The 21,239-nt window shown below is 37.5% G+C and overlaps 1 long non-coding RNA gene across 1 annotated transcript in view; it reads right to left on the bottom strand.

Annotated features, from left to right (window-relative positions):
* Positions 1-16,350: 16,350 nt before the first annotated feature.
* The window catches only part of LOC142157698 (uncharacterized), a 51,933-nt gene continuing 47,044 nt past the window's right edge, over positions 16,351-21,239 (bottom strand). The window contains exon 2 of the long non-coding RNA XR_012692575.1: positions 16,351-16,627. This is a non-coding gene — a long non-coding RNA (uncharacterized LOC142157698). The remainder of the gene's footprint in view (positions 16,628-21,239) is intronic.

Below are 21,239 nucleotides of genomic sequence, written 5' to 3'. Positions count from 1 at the left end.
GCGATTTTGGCTTCACCACTTTTCTCCAAGAATCTTCTGAAGCCTTTGTTACATCTTTGTTACATTCTTACAGCAAATTCCCCTTTTTATTTGGGGGGGGGGGCTTTTTGTAACTCACTGCAATGCCTAACAGTTTTCAGCATGTTACTATTACTGCCAACTGACTGCTGCTGGGTAACCAATATGCCAAATTCTGTCTCTTAATTTTTTCAGACTCAGATTTCTCAAATTAAATTGCTTTGTCTTGTTAGAACAGATGTTTGGCATCCAAATCTGCACCAGTGTGAGTTATACATACTTACTTGTGTGAGAAGGCCAATTATTGCCCAATCTGAACTGTCTGGTTTACATTATTATCCTATCTCAAAAAGGGAAAGAGAACTAGTGTGGATGGAACACTCCTGGAAGAGGTCTATTGCTGCATAAGTCATTTCTGATTGAATAGTTACATGTGTCATTAAGAGTACTTAAATGATTGATTGATTGATTGATTAACTTATTGATATATTAATTGGCTTATTGATGTATTAATTGATTGGTTAATTAAAGACTGGATCTAAAACTGTTCTTTTGTGCCTAAATAACTAGGACATTTTTCTTTACAACATATACATAAATGAGACATAACATTTAGATGGAGCATGTTTAAATAAAACAGCAAGCATAATTTGACAAGGAAGACGAGGAGGATTGTACAGCAATAACCCCACCCTTTGGGCCATTTGTCTCTTTTAAATATTCTCTTTCTGTAGTTTGAAAACATGTAGCTCAACCTGTACTTCCCGTGTTTAAACTCTTTCTGTTTATCTTTTACATACAGCAGTTTCAGATATAAGTAAAATCAGCCTTTACCAAATTCTGTATGATCTACTGGGTTTCCATTACCATCAGTGCTGTGTGAAGGGAATCAAGTGATAAGGTAAAGACTCTTAGAACAGGTTGATGCAGAAATCCATGGATAACAGAGCTTTCATCACTGGCATTCCAAAGGTAGCAGCTTGACAGGCTATTGCTATTCCACCTCCACACAGTTTCACTCTATTAGGCCTTTGTTGTGAAATTGCTTTGGTTGTTTCTTCTTGCAGAGATTCTAACATGATGGTGCTGACCTCAGGGTCAACCACTTCTAGCTTTGAGTTCATTAAATAAAGTCTGAACACAGCAGCTGTACTGAGTCCCATGATACAGGTATGGCATGGGATATAGAATGGGATAGTTGGCTTGTTAGAAGACAGATAAAAAGGTAAACTTTTGTTTATTTAAAGGACAAGTCCACCTTTATGGGAATTTTTTAAGGATTAAATGTGCAAATAAATTCAAAGGTGACATCAGGACTATGTTCATTTTATGTGCCACATTTATAGTTTTTTTTATATTTTAATTACATTATTGGACTGGGCCATGAAATGTACTTTCCTATACAAAATGCATACGGATGCAGACAAAAGCAGGTCATTTTGCTTTTGTGGCCACTTGCTAACCTGAAATGCTGCCAAAATGCACAATGTCTATGCCCTGTATCTTAAATATCACATCCTGCAAAATATAATCAAATTTTTGTATGTGTCTGTATAAGGCACATTTCTAAACATAGCTCATATTTAACTAGAATCAGTGGTGGAATTGGGGGTGTATACAGCAGTATGCCATATCGCCCCTTCTCCTACTACCTTCCTTTTAAAACTATCAAATTTCATTTACTTAAATTTTCCATATCACCACTTCTAAATTTCCACTTCAACCACTTGCTAGAATAATACCGGTCTGCCATATCCTCCCATCAAAAGGAACAAATGTTTACCCCTCCACACAGTCGTAAAACTAGACACATGACATCACCAAGCAACATTTGTGCAGTGGGTCTCGATTTTTGCAACTTCAGACCCATTGAGCCTTCAAAATATTTTTTTCTATTTATTACTTGTACTATTTCATCTATTCTTTTCACTCTATACTACATGTATATTTTATTTATGTAATAAACCACCACTTTTCAAAACTGTCCAGCTGTATATTCACATCACTACGCATATGGGCATTTCATTTTGCATGTTTCTCTGACAGAATTTGGACTCAAGTGTGCCACACAGAATTCACCCCTACCATGGCAGGCTAAACAGTAAATGGGTAAAAGAAGTTATGTGAGGGGGAGTATTGTTTTTTAATAAAACTTTGTCACTGTGTGTTTATTTTAGTGTATATTTTACAGGTGCACTACAGTACTCAGCAGGCCCTGGATGCCAGGTCATGCTGGAGCTTGTAGGTCTACAAGTGCCAGCATGGTCTGACAGCCATGGGCAAACTGACATTTGTAGTTCTACAAGCGCCAGAGTACCCAGACAGTTTAGGGTTTGCTGGGACCAGTAGTTCACTAGAAAAAAATATACATTTATGTAAATTAACTCTTTATTAACCCATACCCACTGCCCAGCAATCTGGGAAGAACCCTAGTGCTTCCAACGCTGGGTTGTTTTACCTACCAGCATACGTATTTTATATGCATCTTAATATATATGCAGCTTGGCATACCTCTGTAATTGCTGCTTTTCTTTGGATGGACTTTACATCTGTTTTTTGACAGTAACATAATCGAACAATATATCAGGTTGGATGTTTGTTTTATTCTCATGAATTTTTTTAGTTTCTGCACAATGTTATTAGCATTTTTCTTATAGAGCTGTACTTCAACATTGCTGTAAATGATAGCCCTACAATCATCATTATCAGCTATTTATATAGCACCACTAATTCCGCAGCGCTGCACAGGTAACTTGCTCACATCAGTCCCTGTCCCGAGAGAGTGAGAGAGAAGAGAGAGAGAGGAGAGAGAGAAGAGAGAGAGAGCGAGAGTGAGAGAGAGAGACTAAGGTCAATTTAATAGCAGCCATTTCACGTACTAGTATGTTTAAGGACATACAAACATTATTGTGACTAGTATTTCATCTCAAGAAAGTTAGTGCTAACATAGTGTTGAATGTGAGAAGCACTTTTTAATAAAGATACATTAGGGCATAATTCTGTGCTGTGTGGTTTGTATCTATTCTAATGAATAGTTTATTATAGAGTAAGAAAACCCATGTCCTTTCTCTTATTTGTGTTGGCTTATGGATCACGAGGCCTCAAAGTGTGACATGATCTGGCAGCCAAAGGAATAGTATTAATGGTAGCGAACACACTTGTGCTTTATGTGCACAACTTCCTTAGCAGCCAGAAAACACCATGCCTCAAATCTCTTGTCACACAGCCCAGCTACATCTGCCTTACATAAACAAAACCATTCCTGAGTTTAAAGGCTTCCCAGGGATGGCTTAGTGTTCTGAAAAGCACTTCTGCCAGTAAACACACCTTTTGTTGCTGCTACTGCACTAATGTGTTATCCCCATATTTGTTTCATTTCACTCCAATCATGATTACGATTAAAGCATATTTGACACAATTTGAGTTTTAAAACTGTTTTTTAAAGGCATTTTATTAATCAGAACTTTTTATGCAAACATGGTTCTTATATGTTTGTATTAAACATTTTGCTCAGTAGAGTTTTTTGGGTTCTAGTACAACATTTGCTGTGTGACCCTCCTTGATACCATAATGTATTCACGTAACATAATATAGCAGTATATTACATCACAGGCCAGGACAATAGCATCAATGCACTGTGTGTTAGTATAACACAGAGCGCACAGGTTTGCAACTATAGATTAGGAATATCATTACTGGTGTCATGTAAATGGGATGGATATCCCTAGGTGAAAGCCAATCAGCTTAGAGCAGCAGCAAGCATATCCAATAAAAGACTGTGTCATATGAGTGGACGTGACTGGATTACATGACGCTTATATCCACACATGCAATGTGTGGGTGTAAGCATTATGCAAGGTGATTTTATCTATGTGCCCCCTAACTCTCAAGATTAATGTAAAATATAGATGAAGCATGACTGAGCAGTACTTTAAAATATACATGTATAAGTTGAAATTGACTGCAATTCCAGAGTATGTAGTACTGGGACAGTTCCAAAAGCTGAATGTGCGCATGCAAAAAAGTGCTGCACACCGGTATATTTTAGGGCCTTTAAATGACCCCAACCTTCCCCTCTACTGATAGAACTGGTTACACACGGCATTCACATAAATATGTCACACCCTATACGTATGCCAGGCACAGTATCCCGCCATTCTTAAAATATATACCTAGAAAGTCAGTTTCTTGGTGAAGAAGTAAAGGATATATGTGTTGTGTATAACCTTGTAACACCTGTCAAAATCATTTACTATAATGTAACTGTCCAATTCCAGTGGCAAGTACATAGAGCAAAACCTGCTCAATTGGCAGAAGCTATTATGGTGGCAAGCGTATGGAAAATTTGACAGTGTATGTGTGTGGCCATAGGCTGAGAACAATGCAGGGTTCCCTGTGGGCTGGTCATCAGGCAAAAAAACAATGAACAACCAGATCTGTGCAAGTTGACACTTCAAATTGGGGTCACATTTGGTGATTGGGCGGAATGACAGAATTACACCAATCAAGGCTCTTAAATATATCTAGTTATTCTATTACCATGAGGCCTGTATGTTCTGAAAATGTGCAAATTCTGAGGAATTATCTAGCCGTTTTAAATGTCCTTGTTCTCTATAAGCAAAATGCATCTGTTCACCTAACATGACACTAGTTTAATACTGATTAATAAACAGAAGAAAAACCTACAATTCCGTGTAAGTTTTCATAAGTTGAAATGACATTACACATGAATTCTTTCATTCTTGCTCCCTAGTAATGGGTTAATATTCTGCAACTACTTTTCAATATGGCCACACTGTAAAATACTGTTTTATCTGTCATTTTTGTCATTTTTTACATTAAAATTGTAAAAAATGACAGATAAAACAGTATTTGCATAAAATATATTTACAGAGGTGAAAATTCTTGTGAACCATCTGAGAAATTAGAAAAATCTGTCACATGGATCCTTAATGCTTATAACAACCAATCCTGCACGTTAAGCCTAAATGTGTACAAGATTTTTAGCATTTCTGAGTTGTAGTCATGTTTAGCTGTTAACAGATAGGGGTGATTTTCATAGGGGTCAATGATGTTTGCCAAATATGTCACTGGCAAATGTCTGCAATGTATGCTGGCACTAGTACACAATAGACAGTACAGTGCTGTACTAAATCACTGGTTCTTCATATAGTGCATGCTTATCGCATATCCATTGTTAAAGAAGGGGTTTGGTCACATACTTATAAAAATTAATTCTATTACTATTTGCTGTTATTTATCACTCTGCTCTTTAAAATTAATGCAAGTTAACATATAAATCGTCATTTTGAACTAATTTTCCGGCACTTAAAATCTGGTTTCAAAATCTTAATTAAAGTAGAGTAAATGAGTAAAATCTTGGTGAACTATAATGCATGACTTCAAAAATATATTCAGTATAAACATAATGCATGTCAATATGTACTCAGCCCAATGGGAATAAACATGGTATCACAATACTTTTTTGCTTGCCCATTGAATGCCAGTAATCACCAAGCATAAAACGTAAATCCAATCACATGTCACTAAAACACCCTCTCCCCAGCCTACTATTGAAAAGCTAACTCACCTTATCTTCCCCACAGCTCTACAGGATGCTTTGTATATTCGAAACAAGAGATTCATGCAATAACAACAGCTGCCTGTCACTCCTCACCATCATCATGGCACATGGGAAAACACCATTCCCCCACATCCCATCTCCAAGTCATACCAAAGGGTATCAGAACTAAATTCAAGTGAAAAAATTGTAAACAATATACACCCACCTAAAATTCTGCTGTAAGCACATGCATTCTCTCCACACTAAGAGGGTTGCATTTGTACCAGAGCAGTCAAGTGCAGGATTGTATGGGCATGCAGAAATAATTAAACCTGATCCTTTCAGATGCATCTTATTTTGGGTTACACGTATCTTTGAAATACGTTCCTTACCAAAAGCAAATTGTGCACCTACACAAGACATGGGCAGTTTTCGAGTTGATGATGACAATTGGTGTTTATTTGCTCTAGAATCATCTATATTCTAAAGAGTTTACATATCATCTCCTCTCACGCACGTATCCAAGACTTCTCCCGCGCCGCTCCCCTCCATTGGAACAAGCTCCCCCGCTCCATCAGAACTTTCCCTAATCTGTCCTCTTTCAAACGAACATTAAAAACCCACCTTTTCCTTAAAGCCTTCCAGTCTTATGCCTAAACTCCCACCGGTCGGCTACCTCTCTTTCTCATCCCTTCTTCCCTTCTCCCCCTTCCTCGACTCCATCTCCGTTTCTCCCGTCTCTCCGTCTCATCCATGTGTCTGTCTGTCTTCCCCTCCCTTTAGATTGTTCGCTCCTTTGAGCAGGGCTCTCCTACCTTCTGTTTCCATCACTTTTAACTGCGCTCTCCAGCTACTCAGCTCACCTCCTCTCAGTCCCTCTGCCCTCTGTCTCCTCTCACTTTTCTCCGCTCCCCTCAGTGACTCTTTACCTGTCATCTGTGCCCACCCTCTTGGGCCATAGTTACCTGCCTGTACTCACTTTTCCCCTCCCTCCCTCTCTTTCATGCTGTGCCTGAGCCCCCATAGTTATAGTGCTTACTGTTACTTGTACTGTGCTGTTTCACCTTGTACTGTGCCATTGTTTGTCCTTGTACGGCGCTACGGATACTTTGTGGCGCCCTATAAATAAAAATTAAAAAATAATAATAATAAATATCATATGTGCATGTATCATAAGATGTGTGTAACTCACATTACAAATGAGGAAACGTAAATGTGTTGACGCATGATTGCTCATGATCAAACGAGCATCTTAAAAATCAACTGTAAATCACCCCCTAAATATATAAAAATATTTACAAAATTTGTACCAGAACAAATATCGATCTGAGGTTGATCTCACATCAAGATTTTCAGAAAACTTATCAGTCCTGTTTTTGTATGCATGGAAAATATCTAGCAGGAATAACCTTATGACTTACATGGATTTCTTTTCTCCTCCTCCAATAATATAGGGTAATGAAAATGTAGAGACATAAATAGTGGACACACATCAATTAAATGAAAAGTGGAAAGATATATAATTAGACATAATTAGCACCTGTGACATGAAGTTTGTTCTGAGTGCATAAAAGGCACTCCATACTACATGTGTTACTCCATCAGACTTCAATTTTAAAGTTATTTGCACTAAAACAGCTGTAATGACATTTCTATTAACCCTGTTCATATAAATGTGCCAGAATTGTATGATTTAAGGAAAAAAATTAATTTCCAGACACAAATTTGTAAACTATAACTTTTCAGGTAAAGCCGTTTCTCATAAGAACCACTTGAAGAGTGCCATTGAGTTCTGGACAGCACACAATCATTTACAATTTTAATTGCACTGTTTGTACGGATACTTTTGTTTATGAGTTTTCTAGTTGTAACTATTAGTTGGTCAAATTGTTCTGTCTGATTCTGAAATTTGGATGAACTTCATTGTTCAGGGAATTAATTCAGAAATCAGTTCAGATTTATCCAAAGTTCTTCCTTGTTTCTTTTTTTCTAGTTGAAAATATCTGTGAATGCTACTATTTAAGTATTTATGAATGGGACTTGTGATTTTACCTGTGACTTATCAGTGGCCAGGTCTCTGACTATTGTCAGTTTCATCTTCACTTCTGTGCACACTTGGTAAATAGCAGCATTGCCTGTCTATTCTATACTTTACAACCTACCTAGTTAGCCTACAGCAGGGGTGGCAGGATTGTAATGGCATGGGATCTACTTCTTGCTCAGTCACTGTAGTGATCTACCACCCTCTTATTTTGCTACAGTGCGAGCCGCATTGACTTCAACACTGAAAGAACACAAAAAATAGGACTTTGGATAAACCAGCCACAGTTTTATTAAGAAAACATTTCAACATACAAAAAAAATATACTTATCTAAATATGCAGCTAATACATATCATAGAGCACTTTCTCTAAACTTATCAAAAATGATAGCATTAGAAATAGTTCCTTTCAAGTTTGATGAATCTACTACATTTCTGGAATTGATGGCATCTGTAGAACCGAGATAGTAAATGCTCAGTTAGATTCTTATTTTACAAAGAGAACTATAACTGCTTTATATGTTGAAACAAAAAAAAAACACCTTCTCTAGCTCTCAGGCACTCTTGTGCTGTTTGCTGCTCCCACATAGATTGCAGATTGCTAAAAGGAAGTAGGCAGGGCGAATTAGAGCTGGATTTAGCAAATCAGAGTGAATCAAATCAAATTACAATTCACAAGCTGAATTAAAAAAAAAAAAAAAAAAAAAAAACTGCAGCAATTTGTTTATTTCCAAGTGATATATGTCCAAATCGTGGTGAACAAAATTTCTGAATCATATGAATCAAATAACAACCATTAAAATATGTAATCTGAATCCCAATATTTAATACATTTAAATTAACATTCAAAACTTGTGGATTTTCTTATCATTTACTCTTCGAAGTATCTTTAAAAATACTTTTCAAATTAAAGCTGCAACCTTTGTGTATACATTAATCACTTAACATCTTCATTGTTACTTTTATGAGTTAATTCATTATACTATTTTTGTCCTGTCTGTAAAATTTGTAGATACATTATGTGACACAGAGTAGGCAATTAAAATGTTTCCCTGGTAAGATAATAAGTTGTATAATTCTTACTTTCACACAGTGTGTCTCAGATGGATTTGGATGAATGTAATTTTCAATACTTCTACCAAAGGTGTCAAAATCTGCTAGAGTGAATGCTTTTCAGTGACAGCATTTTGTAGCCAAAAACGTTGCCAAAATTTGTCTGATTTACATTAGGGAGGATATGAGTCACACATCTTTGTTCCACTGCTTAACGCAGTTGAATACTGTATGCACATCAGCTTTCAGTCACCCCAGGATACTGGAGGCTTGACTGAATCCATCAGAGTAGAGGTCTTGCTTGCAGTTCTATAAATCAGGCAAATTGTACTGCTATGTGGGCTCTTGTCAGCAGGAGTATGAAATTCTATAGTTTTCACATTGTTACTATACAGGACATCAGTAAACTCTGCTCTTAGACTGGTTTATATTTTGGGACAATGACTCACTTTGATATTAAAATAAACTAATTTGATCGTAAAATTTTGTTTATGGTGCAACAGCGAACATGTTCATATTATCGTCACCACAAATGGACTAAAGGGCCTTTATACTAGATAGCAACTAATCTGCCACTGCTAAGTTAAAAATCTTCTTTTGCTGTAGTGTTTGTCATGATAGTGTTAGATATTTGTTTAAAAAGATTGCAAATCCCAAGTGCCTTAATCATACTGAGATGCTGGTAAAATTATTGAATAGAATGTACGCCACCCCAGCAGGGCCGGTGCTAGGGTTCTAGGCACCCTAGGCAAAAATTCAACGCCCCCGCCCTCTAATGAGGCTGGTGAATGATCCTTTGTGTGTCGATTTACAGTGCATTAATTAATTAAGTTCAATGTATACATCAAATAGTCAGATACTTTTGATTTCGATTCTGTATGCTTTCAGGTGCATTGTGTTTGTGTTCCATTCCCTTTATGTACCCTTTTCCCTTTTTTTTTCTTCTGTACCCCTTTTTTAAAAAACTTTAAAAACCAATAAAAAATTTATTTGTTAAAAAAAAAAAAAAAGATTGCAAATCTATAAAGGGCCATCACAACTTAATATCATATAACTTTAAGAAAATAATGTTTTTCCAAATGTCATGTCCTGCTAGTATACAATACTGTAGTCTAAAGTCAGCAAAAAGCGATTGTCTCATTTTCAGCTACCTCTAATTTACCGTATTTGACATTATTTTTTGACAGCATGTAATAAATAACACCCTCTGTGATCAAAGTGAAAAGATTGAAGGAAGAAACATATTTTAATGCATCTGTTGCAAATAATTTCTAGGTATGGGAAAATAATATATCTGCTGAATTTGCTGAGCATGGAGAAATCTTTTGGAAAATATAGAGTTAGGTGATAAAACATTGACATGACAGAGAATTGACACATTAATATCATCTTCAGAAACAATGGGGGAGAAACTATTTGTAAAAAATACTTTAAAGTTATATTAGTATAATGATGACAATAGGAAATCTAATTTTCATACATAAGAGCATGCATGACCTGTTAGAACACAACAACGAAGAGAAACAAAGATACTTAGCATCCAATGATATCAGCTCTATGGCTATGGAATAGAACAATAAAGTCACAATGATATAATTAAAGAAACATCCAATGGACAATAACGAAAAAATCCTATAAAAGAAAGAGTGCAAGAATACCTACTGCCAGCTGTTTATTCAAACAGAATAACAATCATAAACAGCCTATTGGCTCCATATTTCCTTCTGTTACCAGATTGACTCTGGTTTCCAAGGATTCTGATGAAGAAGTGGAAAGACATACATCGGAGCTCAGGGTCCGGCTTGCTGAGTGGGTTTACTATTTCTAACTATGACTGATATTTGGAACCATGACTGCTAAATGTCATCATCCAGCGACTACCATTATACATATGGAGATAGTTCCTAGAAGACTGAGGCCAGTTAAGGAATCCCTTAGAAGCATGATATGGTATAATGCTGCTCCAGATAAGAGTAGGACCATCCAGACACTAGTGGGGACTAAAATAACCCATGTCCAATGATCCATGAAGTAGAAGGGCAGAACACACCACTGGCTGACTTTGAGACACTGGAGAAGGTAAGATGATTGATATCACCAGGTTAAGGGTCGGTTAAGGGTCGGCTTGTGGAGTGGTCAGAATGGTTAGGCGAGCAAAAGTTCAGCAACAAAGTAACAACAGACAGTAAAGTTCTCATATCAACTCTATTTATTCAAAGTTCAACAGGTAATAACAATTAAGGACGTTATCAAGACAATAAATATATAAGCATTCAAATATAATACTAATAAGTGTAAATAATATTTGTTGTGAATAAGAATGAGGGAACATTGACATGGTATTGAATTTGCAATTAAAAGGTCTATAGTAGTAGGTACTGAAATTTTTTTTCAATAGAAGAAAAAGATAAAAGAGTTTAGATAAAAGTGCGGTGTGGCGTGCCAGTGAAGTTCTCACAGCTACAAATACCTTGTTGAGACAAGGGGGTAAAGAATCCGGAGATTCATACATTTACCCCAAGGAGTGCTTTCAACAGGTGCCTTACGTAAGAGAAATGCAGGCGCAGGCATTAATGAGGTGTGGGGAGCTGTGTTTTATACAATTTGTAGCAATCTGGTGTGGCTTTCAAACATTAATCACAGTATTGTTTTTATATTATTTATCACAAACTACATCTAAATTTAGAAGAAACAGCACATAGTTTGTTAGCAAATTGTGGGTTTACAAACCAAACAGAAAAAAAATGAATTAATAAGTTACATATATTAATGCATGTATCTATATGTCCCATATGCCTACTGCAAGTTTACTTCTTGATGATTATGATGACTGTCATATCTGTGCTCTGGATGCATTTGTATGCTCTATTTAAAGTTATACATGTTATAAGATTTCAGGCTAAATTTATTTTTTATCTGTCTGTAACTCTGAATTGGCATCATACTCAAAACGCAGTAGATTTGAGCAATATTGACAGTTGGATTCACCTTACAAAAAACAATTTGTAAATTCTGGTTTGGAAGAATGGCAATTTAATATGTACATCTCATCTGTGAGTTCATAATCATGAACCAACTTCTAAAAATCAATTTGACCCGTGCAGCAACTAACATATGTTGTTATAATGAACTGATATTAAGTGCATCCAAAATAAAGGAGTGCTAGATAAGTCCAAAATCAGATGCACACACCTCCCAGGTACAGGGGCTAACTTTTATCAGGGGCTAGCATGTAAACTACACCCAAAAGGCCTTATATAGGCCTGAAAGACAGCTGCCAACAACACAAGCCAATATTTTGATTCAAAGTCAGAGAAAATATAAGCCTGTACCAGAGATCCTCCTGCCGTTTCTGTACAAAATCAGGAATTCGAGGTTAATCAGATTATCAATTCTCGTATCTCCAGAGGAACCCTTCAATTCTTAGTCTATTGGAAGGGTTACGGTCCTGAGGAACGCTCCTGGGGTCCAGGTAGAGATCTCCATGCTTCTGATCTCCTTAAACGTTTCCACAGAAAATTTTCTGACAAACCTTTTAGGTTGTCCAATGTCCACCCCTAAAGGGGGGTACTGTAAAGAAACCTACCTTTCCTCAGTCCTGTGTCCCGTTCTGACAGCCGCTCAGCACTTCTGGGTATGCGGCGGGAATGATCACATGATCCCGCAGTGGGGAATTAGAGCCAATGCATCCACATGGGCTGTGAGAGCCATGGAAATGAAGAAGATTGGGACCCCTGTGGTTGTACATTATACAAAGAAAATAAAAAAAACTAGACACAATTTAAAATAAACTGAATTTGAATATAGGACATTCCCAAAACCTTTGTTCACAAATGTATTAGTTTCTTCCTCCCTGTGGGGACCCCACTCTTATGGTCTTTATACTATAATGGAAAACAGCTCAGGTTGAATTGGATGTAGCTGCGTGCTCTAGAGTTTGGCATGCCCTTACGGTACATTGACTACGTGCATACACCCAGTTCGCTGCCCATTCCACACTTGACATCGTAGGCTGTAATAAAGGTTCTTTGCACTCAAAGATGATTTGGATGTTGCTGCGTTAACTTGTCATTTGGTCCGGTTCATTTTATGGACTTATTTAGACATTTTTATATTTCTTTATAATATTATTCATTTATTTTCTTCATCACTATAAGAAAGATGTGTACATGTTGCGAATTACAACAGATTATGGTATTTGCTTTACAGTCCATTAGGATTTCAAGATTGACTCATATTTAGGACAGTGTGTAGTTAGCACCATTACTAGGTTTTCTTTGTTGTGTATTTGAGTATTTCACAAGGATTGGTGGTTCCTATTTTCCTAATTAGGCTGCTTCTCACCGAGTTGAGCAACTGGGGACACATTTTTGCTATTTCCTATTGAGCTTTAAACCACCTGTTTTCCTCTGAGCAGCATACAACATGTTTTATTTTAGGAAAAGAAGGAGATTTCCTTATTGAGGATGTCTTTAATAGAACTGTAGACACTTTAGAAAAAAAATGTAATCGAGTATTTTTCTTGAATTTTAAATAAACAAATAATAAATATAGAAACCTTGACAAACTTACAATGCATGATAAAATCTTAAATTGTAAAAATGAAATATTACAATGATAAACGAACAGGAGCAGGTATACCTGAAGTCTAATATACTATAAAGAAAAAAAAATGATGATGTTGGAGAATGACTGGAATTAGAATCATCAGTATGAAATCTATAAGGTGAAGAATACCAATGAGACCATATTTTATGGTAGTTGTATAATATATTGCTTCTGGAATACATATATCAGTCATGATTCATTATGTCATCCACCAATATCTTCCATTTATGAAATTTAGGACCGTCTATTGTGAAAGTAATTAAAATGAAAATATATTGGTAGAGAGATTTATTCAAAATATTTTTACCAAAAATGCATATTTTAGGATTTAGATGAGGGCTGTCATTCACCGTATTACTGATACAGGTCCATACATCTGTCCAGAAGGTATTTACCTTATGACAATCCCATAACAGGTGCCAAAAATTACCTGTCGGACCATTGAAGAGTGTGACAGCAAGGTATGACAGTTGGGAAGATTCCATGAATAGAAGAGATGTTTGATTTTACCAGTTTATTTTCAAACCCAAGAAGCTCCCAAATGTATCTACTGTGTCTGAAAGGTTGGTTAAGGAGTATACTGCACCTGATAAAAATAATAACATGTCATCAGCTATAATATCTGTGGTTTCTCCAATAGGGAGGACACATATATCAGATTGAGCACGTATTAGACAGGCTAATGTTTCCATAGCTAATGTTAATAAAGCAGGAGATAATGGGCATCCCTGATGAGTAGATCTTCCCAAACCAAAAACATTTTTTTGGGGGGGAAAACACTGTAGAATTAATGGATGAGGAACTAGAAAGAATTAAGAATGAAATGGAAAGGGTTAAAGAAAAAAAACTTTGGTGACTGTTTGGTGAAATGTTACGTTTCATGCCAAATAATTCCTACAGGATTTTTAATCAATAAACCACCCTTTTTTGGTACAGAATCGGAACCTTTTAAAAAAGAACAGTCTGATATTTTAAATCAGATATTCTTTTGATATTTTAAAGAAAGAAGCAGAAATCTGTTTTTGTTGCAGAAAGAAATTATCTCTCTCCAATAATTAGTTACCACTTTTTCAGATTTAGAGACTATAAAGAATTGGATGCAAATATTAGGAGGAGATTAGAAAAAAGTGAGGTAGAACTTACTGGTAAAACAATCTAAGAAATATTTGAGAGATGGGAAAGATCTATGTCACCTCTAGAAAGAAAAATAATATATACAATGAGGGAGTTCTTATCTCCTACTCAAAATACAGTGCAGAATGGTAAAGTTTCCCTTAGAAATTGTGATTAAAACAAAGAGAGAAATTCTGATAATTTTTCCAACTTTATGAGGAGAAAGGGTTCTTATTAGTCTCTTCATCGATCCAATTATCATTTCAGACGTGATTTTGGTCATAATCCTACCACACTAATAAATGTAAAAAACTATAGGAGTTGGAGATTTTCAGGAAGGGAACATTCCACATTATTAAGGAAAAAGATCCAGGATTCCATTCTTATTATGGACAAGATAGGTGGGAGAAGGTTCCCATTAAGAGCAAGAGAGGATGGAAACAATACATGAAAAATCCTCTTCCGTTACCTCTTCCCATTCGTTATAGTGCTTTAGAGGGAAAAGTGAGTATACCCTGGCCCAAAGCATATAAGGTAGTATTAGTAACCAATGTAAGAAAAGCCACTAAAGTAAAGAAAAACAATAGAACAAATGGGGGTAAAAGGGGTGGAGTGGCATCTAAGAAAAATGAAGCATTAAGAATTAATAGATCTGTAGGTGACATAAAAGGTGAGTGTGTAATTGAACAAACTAAGGTATTTAATCTTAGTTCTCATGATCTCAAGGAGAAAGAAATGTCACTGTTACAAAAGGGTGTCAAATTTACATCAACTAAGAAGATGAAATAATTTGTATGAAAGTTTCTTCAGAAACTGACTTTAAAAATATTTTTTTGTTGATAAACATGGAGCATCATTATCTCCATCTATAGAATCTAAATTTAGAAATCCCTCCACTTTTAATCCCATACATTGTAGGAGAAATTTTATTAATACTTTTTGGGAAAGGGATCACTAAATAACTTAAATAAAATAGGAAAATATCCTAAAAGGTCTAGTAATTTTACAAAAGAAAGCAATAAATTCCCTTAAGCGGCTCTCCGGAAACTGATTCTTTTTTTGACTCGCAATGTTATGTAAAATTCTTTCCCTCTGTTTCTCACTTGGAAAAAACAACAATCTTTATTAACAAAAAAAAGAAAATTCCTTAAGCAGAATGAGGATTACGATAAAACCAGCTAATATAGGAGGTGGGTGGTGGCCATGGATACCTCATTGTATAAGCAAGAAGTTTTGAGGCATTTGAATGATAATACCACTTATACCCTGTTGAAAAATGACCCTGCCCTTATGATACAGAAATCTTTTAAGGAATTTGTAGAACAATATCCCTCTAAGGGAGATATTACTTATACACCGAAGAAATATCTGATCATAGATTTTCCCACTGTACCTGTCATATATACAGTATATCTTGCCCAAAGTGCAAAAATATATTAACTCACCTTGGGGACTCATAATATCATGGACCCAGTCCAATACTTTCAACATGTCAGCTTTCCTAGATTATCATCTTCAGGATTATGCTTTTGGTCTAAGGTCATATTTGAAAGACACAATGGATGTGCACAATAGACTTTCCAGTATCCAATGGAAGGACACTTTTTGACGCAACATCACTTTACACAGGATGGGAACATAAGCATTCCATTTAAGGAAAGAACAATATGAAAAAATGTCTTAAGGACTTTATATTGGAGAGATTATGGGTACATCAATTGGCACCAGGTTTGCCCCTAGATATGGCCTAGCTATTAATGGCTAACTGGAAATATCTTAGTGTCTGAAATGGACATGAATGGGGCAAGCCTGGTGCTCTGGATTCATTACATAGACAACATTTTATTTATTTGGGATGGTGATAGCACTTCTTTACAAGAATTTTGCTTTTACCTTAATTCTAATTCCTTCAATATTAATCTCACCTTTCAAAAAATTCAGTCTGAGGTTAGTATTTCGGATAGAAATGTTTTCATTAAAGAAGGACAGATACAGACAAGTAATTATACCATATCCACGGGCACCAGAGAGCCAACATCATCCATTAAAGTTAAAAGGTATACCATAGATACAATTAAAAAAAATTTCAAATAAACGGTCCCACTTATTAATACTACCATAAACAGGTTCATCAAATGAAGATGCAATTTGCGCCAAAATATTGCCCCAGACATTCTTGAGAAAGCCATAAGAACTGCAGAGGTTATTGATCAAACTCAAATTGATGATTCCTAAAAATAAAGGTGAAAATAAAAATCAGTTTCCATGGGCCTTTATTATGTGATACAATGGCCAATTTAGACACCTGGAGAAAATAATTAAAAATTCATGCCATTTGTTAGAGACTCAATCATTGGTGATTTAATATTTCTTAAACACCCTTTTATTTACAGGAGGACTGCCAATTTAAGAAACAAGTTAGTAAGGAGTGCCATGACTTTCAAGGCTCCTGTTTCGATCCATACCACTGAGTTCCACAGATGTGCAAATTCAATACATCTCCTAGTAAAATTGCGAAGTTCACAGCTACTAAAGGGGATTTAATTAAAGATTTCACCACGTGTCATACTAGGAATTGCATATATTTGCTACAATGTACTTGTGGCAAGCAATACATTGTGTAACAAAAGGAGGCATTTAGCTGGCAATATGCAGAGAAAGCAGGGAAGTAGAGTAAAACATTTGTGCAGTAATGCACCTAGATTGAATGTAAAGACTTATGTAAGAAAAGCAATAGTTTAAGTTTGGTTAAACTTACATGATTTGAAATCCTTCCTCTCAGCAAACAGACAGGGTGTGTCTGTTAGTGCAAACAGAGCCAGGGATGGGCGTTTCCTCTTAAAGAGAAGGTGGGTGTCACTCACCGGACTGTGAGTGCCATTTCTCCTGTGTTCAGGAACCGTGGCCGTCCGCCATCCTGAGGGTCTGTGCATGTGCAGCTCTTATGAAACCTTCAGTACCTGTTGCTTTTTATTAATTGGATGATCAGGCAACCCTCCCTATTTAAACCACCTGTGATCATTACCTAGTTGCCTGATCTTGGAGTCTCATTCCCCATTAACCTCTGAAGGTGTTCCTGTGTTTCCTCGTGTATTCAGCTCCAGCTGATTCCTGTCTACTACGATTGTGGTTTCCAGACCACTTCAACTCTCCTGTGTTCTTCGTGTCTGCACTCAGCTGATTCCTATCTGCTACTGCTGCCGGATTCCAGACCGCCTCAACTCTCCTGTGTTCAGAGGGTCTGCTCTCCGCTGCCTCCGTTACTACTGCCGGGTTCCAGACCGTCTCAACTCTCTCCTGTGTTCATCATGTCAGCTCTCGACTGATTCCTATCTGCTACTGCTGCCGAATTCCAGACCGTCTCTACTCTCCTGTGTTCAGCGTGTCTCCCCTCCGCTGCCTCCGCTACTATTGCCGGATACCAGACAGCCTCAACGCTCCCGTGTTCATCATGTTTCCAGTTTTACTTACTACTGCTTCCTGAGTATTGCTCCTTTGATTACCGGTTACCTTTCGTGCGCTGCACCAACCTGATTACCGCTTCCATCCTCCAGTGGTCTCTCCTCCTGCCGGCGTTCAGCCGTTCAGGTATCCCTGCACTGCTCCTTGACAGCCTGCTCTCCTGAACCGCGGTATGCATACTTTCCACTGACTTTGCTATTGTGTTGCATATCCGTCTGGACTGTGTTGTGTTCATCTCCGGAGTCTTCCATCTACTGAAGCTATTGTTACTATTGACTTTGTTTCCTATTACCTGGATCTCTATAGTGACTTTGTATACTTCAAGCAGCGCTTGTCAGTTATTATTGTATTGTGGTTATCATCGTGGGATCAAGTTCCGTGTGCCGCCCGTGTATCCTCTGTATTCCATTCATCTCCTCGTGCCCCTCCTCACATATATATAGCAGTGGTACAACTTGCTGAACGCAGATCACTGACTCCTGTTTCCCATTGACACCAGTTTCAAGTATCCTCTCACATAAGCAGTGGTACAACTTGCTGTATGCAGACCACTGACTTCCCCGTTACCTACTTGCACCTGGAACCCATTCCTTCACTATAGACAGTGGTACAACTTGCTATACACAGACCACTGACTTTCACTACCTCCTCTCTACTCCTGGACATTCCTCCTCACTGTAGCAGTGGTACAACTTGCTGTACGCAGACCACTGACTCTCCTCACATTTACTTGTCCATCTGGTTCCTCGTGTTCATACATCTAAGTCATTACCAGTTGCTGCTAGTCATAGACTTTCATTGAGCATTCTCTCACCATCTGCTGATTCTCCTGTTCTGTTGTCACTCTGCTACCAGAGGACCATAGTACCAGCTATATTACTCTGGTAAGAACATCATCTGGTGATATCCTGGGCAAAGACTCCTAGTGCCCGTGACAGTGGGTGTGTCACCTGTCCATCAAGCTAAGGCTGGGGGAGGAATATCAGGTATAAAAACTTGTTTGTATCATTTGTGCACTGTGACCAACGCTGGGGAAGCTGGCTGGTCTTGAGAGAGCTGAGCTATATCTAGCTAGCGTTTAGGGTCTCCAAGAATTGCTGTGAAATCTGTACGGTGTCAAAACATTTACCATCCTGACAATAAAACTATATAAAAAGGAAGAAGTTGTTTGCGTGTGCTTCTGCAGTAGCGGGCTCTTGCCACAATTGGTAAAAGCTCTTTCTTGATTATATAGAGTGTATCTGGAAATGTACGTAATGTAAGGATGGGTTTCGCAAAAAATATCGCATAAAAGCAAGTTAGAATTACCCAGAACTATTCCTTGAATTTCATGTCCTCGTTTATTGGTATATAGGCATTTAAGGCACATTGAAGAAGAAAAAAAAAGACTTAACTGTAGCACTTGCAAAGGCAGAGATGCTATGGATATTTTCAGTTAGACACCCTAGTTCCTAAGGGTTTAATTTCGGATTTCAAATTAAAATGGTTACTTGCTTCATCAACATCGTCATCAACATTTATTTATATAGCCCCAGCAGATTCCGTAGTGCTTTACAATTGGGAACAAACAGTAATAAAACAATACTGGGTAATACATACATACATAGGTAATCCGAGCTGGAAGAAAACAGTACGGCATTAGAAAAAACTGTATGTTCAGATTCAGAAATGACACAAATCCTTGAGTCTTGTCTATTCAAGAGTGCTATGTGTAAGCCTGACCTTTCTGATACTGTAGTCATAAAGAAGCCTTATTTCAGCATTTCTGCAGATGTGTGAATGAGCAGCCCAAATGTAGCCGGTCATACACAAATTGCAGATGCCACTTTGGAATTGCAACAGGATGAGGAGGATATTTGTGTAGGTGATGACGGCGCTAATGAGGATGTTGATGAGGATGATGTAGTTTGTGTAAGTCCTGCACCAGTGGAAGCAGTTCTTGCACGTGATAAGAAGAAGGCCATTGTCATGCAAGGGCATAAGACCAAAAAATCCACCCCTTATGTGTTGAATTATTTTCAAACAAATCCTGACAACAGTTGTCTAGCCATTTGTACCATTTGTAAAGCCACAGTCAGTAGAGGTAGGGACCTTAACCATCTAGGAACGTCATCTATGTTACGCCATTTGAAGCGAGTTCATGGCAAGCTGTTGGGAAAATCTGAAACTTATGCTAAAAGAATAACAACAAGCACTCCAGCATCAGCTAGGTCCCTTTTCTCCACTAGATCTCAAAACCTGCAATCTACACTCACAACATCTTCCTCATCAATATCCTCAGTAGCAATCAGAGTTAGGCCTGCATCCAGGTTGCTAAGGCTAGATGACTTCTCCACTATCCTGGATTCCTCAGAAGAATTCTTGAGTGTTAGTCCCGCTGCTGCTGCTGCTGGGGGTGGATCTTCATCCCAGAAGCAGTCCAAGAAGTAGACTACTAGTAGTTTACAACAATTGCCTGTTAAACAATCCTTTGCAAGAGGAAGCAAGTATGAAAGCTGTCAACCAGTCACAAAGCGGATCACAAACGTCATGGTCTATGCTAGTATTAGATCTGCATCCAATATCCACTATTATGCAGCTGGTTTTAGACAGTTAAATGAGGTCTTTTGTCCCCGTTACCAAATTCCATAATGACACCATTTTACTAGAAAAGCTAATCCTCACCTGTACAAGAAGGTTCATAAAAATGTAATTATTGGGCTACAAAATTCCATTCTACCCACTGTAGACTTAACCACATATATGTGGCCAAGCGAATTGAGAAAAATAAAGATTATTTGACTGTGAAAGCTCACTGGGTTGGTGATTCACCTTCACCAGCAGGAACAGCAGCAGCATGTACCCAACTATGTCACATTTTTAAGAGGCAGGCTACTCTGTCTATCATCGGCTTCACTAAGATTCATACAGCTGACAATCTGTTACATACCTAAGCGATGTCATTGCAACATGGCTTATCCCGCTTGGACTCTCCTCAGGATATGTAATTTCTCATAACACCACCAACATTGTGAGAGCATTACAGCTGGGTGAATTCCATCACATTCCCTGTTTTGCTCACATAATAAGCTTGGCGGTGCAGAGTTTTTTCCAAACTGGCAGGGACGTATAGGAGATGCTGTCTGTGGCTCGTAAAATATCTGGACATTCCCGGCATTCGGCAACAGCATGTAGGAGATTGCAGCAGCTAGAAGAACAATTTGTTGTACCCTGCCACCAACTGAAGCAAGAGGTGGTAACAAGATAGAATTCCACAATTTATATGCTTGTTAGGATGGAGGAACAGCGAAAAGCCATCAATGATTACCCCACAAGCCATGACATTGGGAAAGGAAGGGGAATGTACTTTATTCAAGCGCAGTGGAGAATAATTTCTGTATT

This window comes from Mixophyes fleayi, chromosome 5 (assembly GCF_038048845.1).
Source record: "Mixophyes fleayi isolate aMixFle1 chromosome 5, aMixFle1.hap1, whole genome shotgun sequence".
NCBI lineage: Eukaryota > Metazoa > Chordata > Amphibia > Anura > Limnodynastidae > Mixophyes > Mixophyes fleayi.
This window is presented reverse-complemented; position numbering and strand designations above follow the sequence as displayed.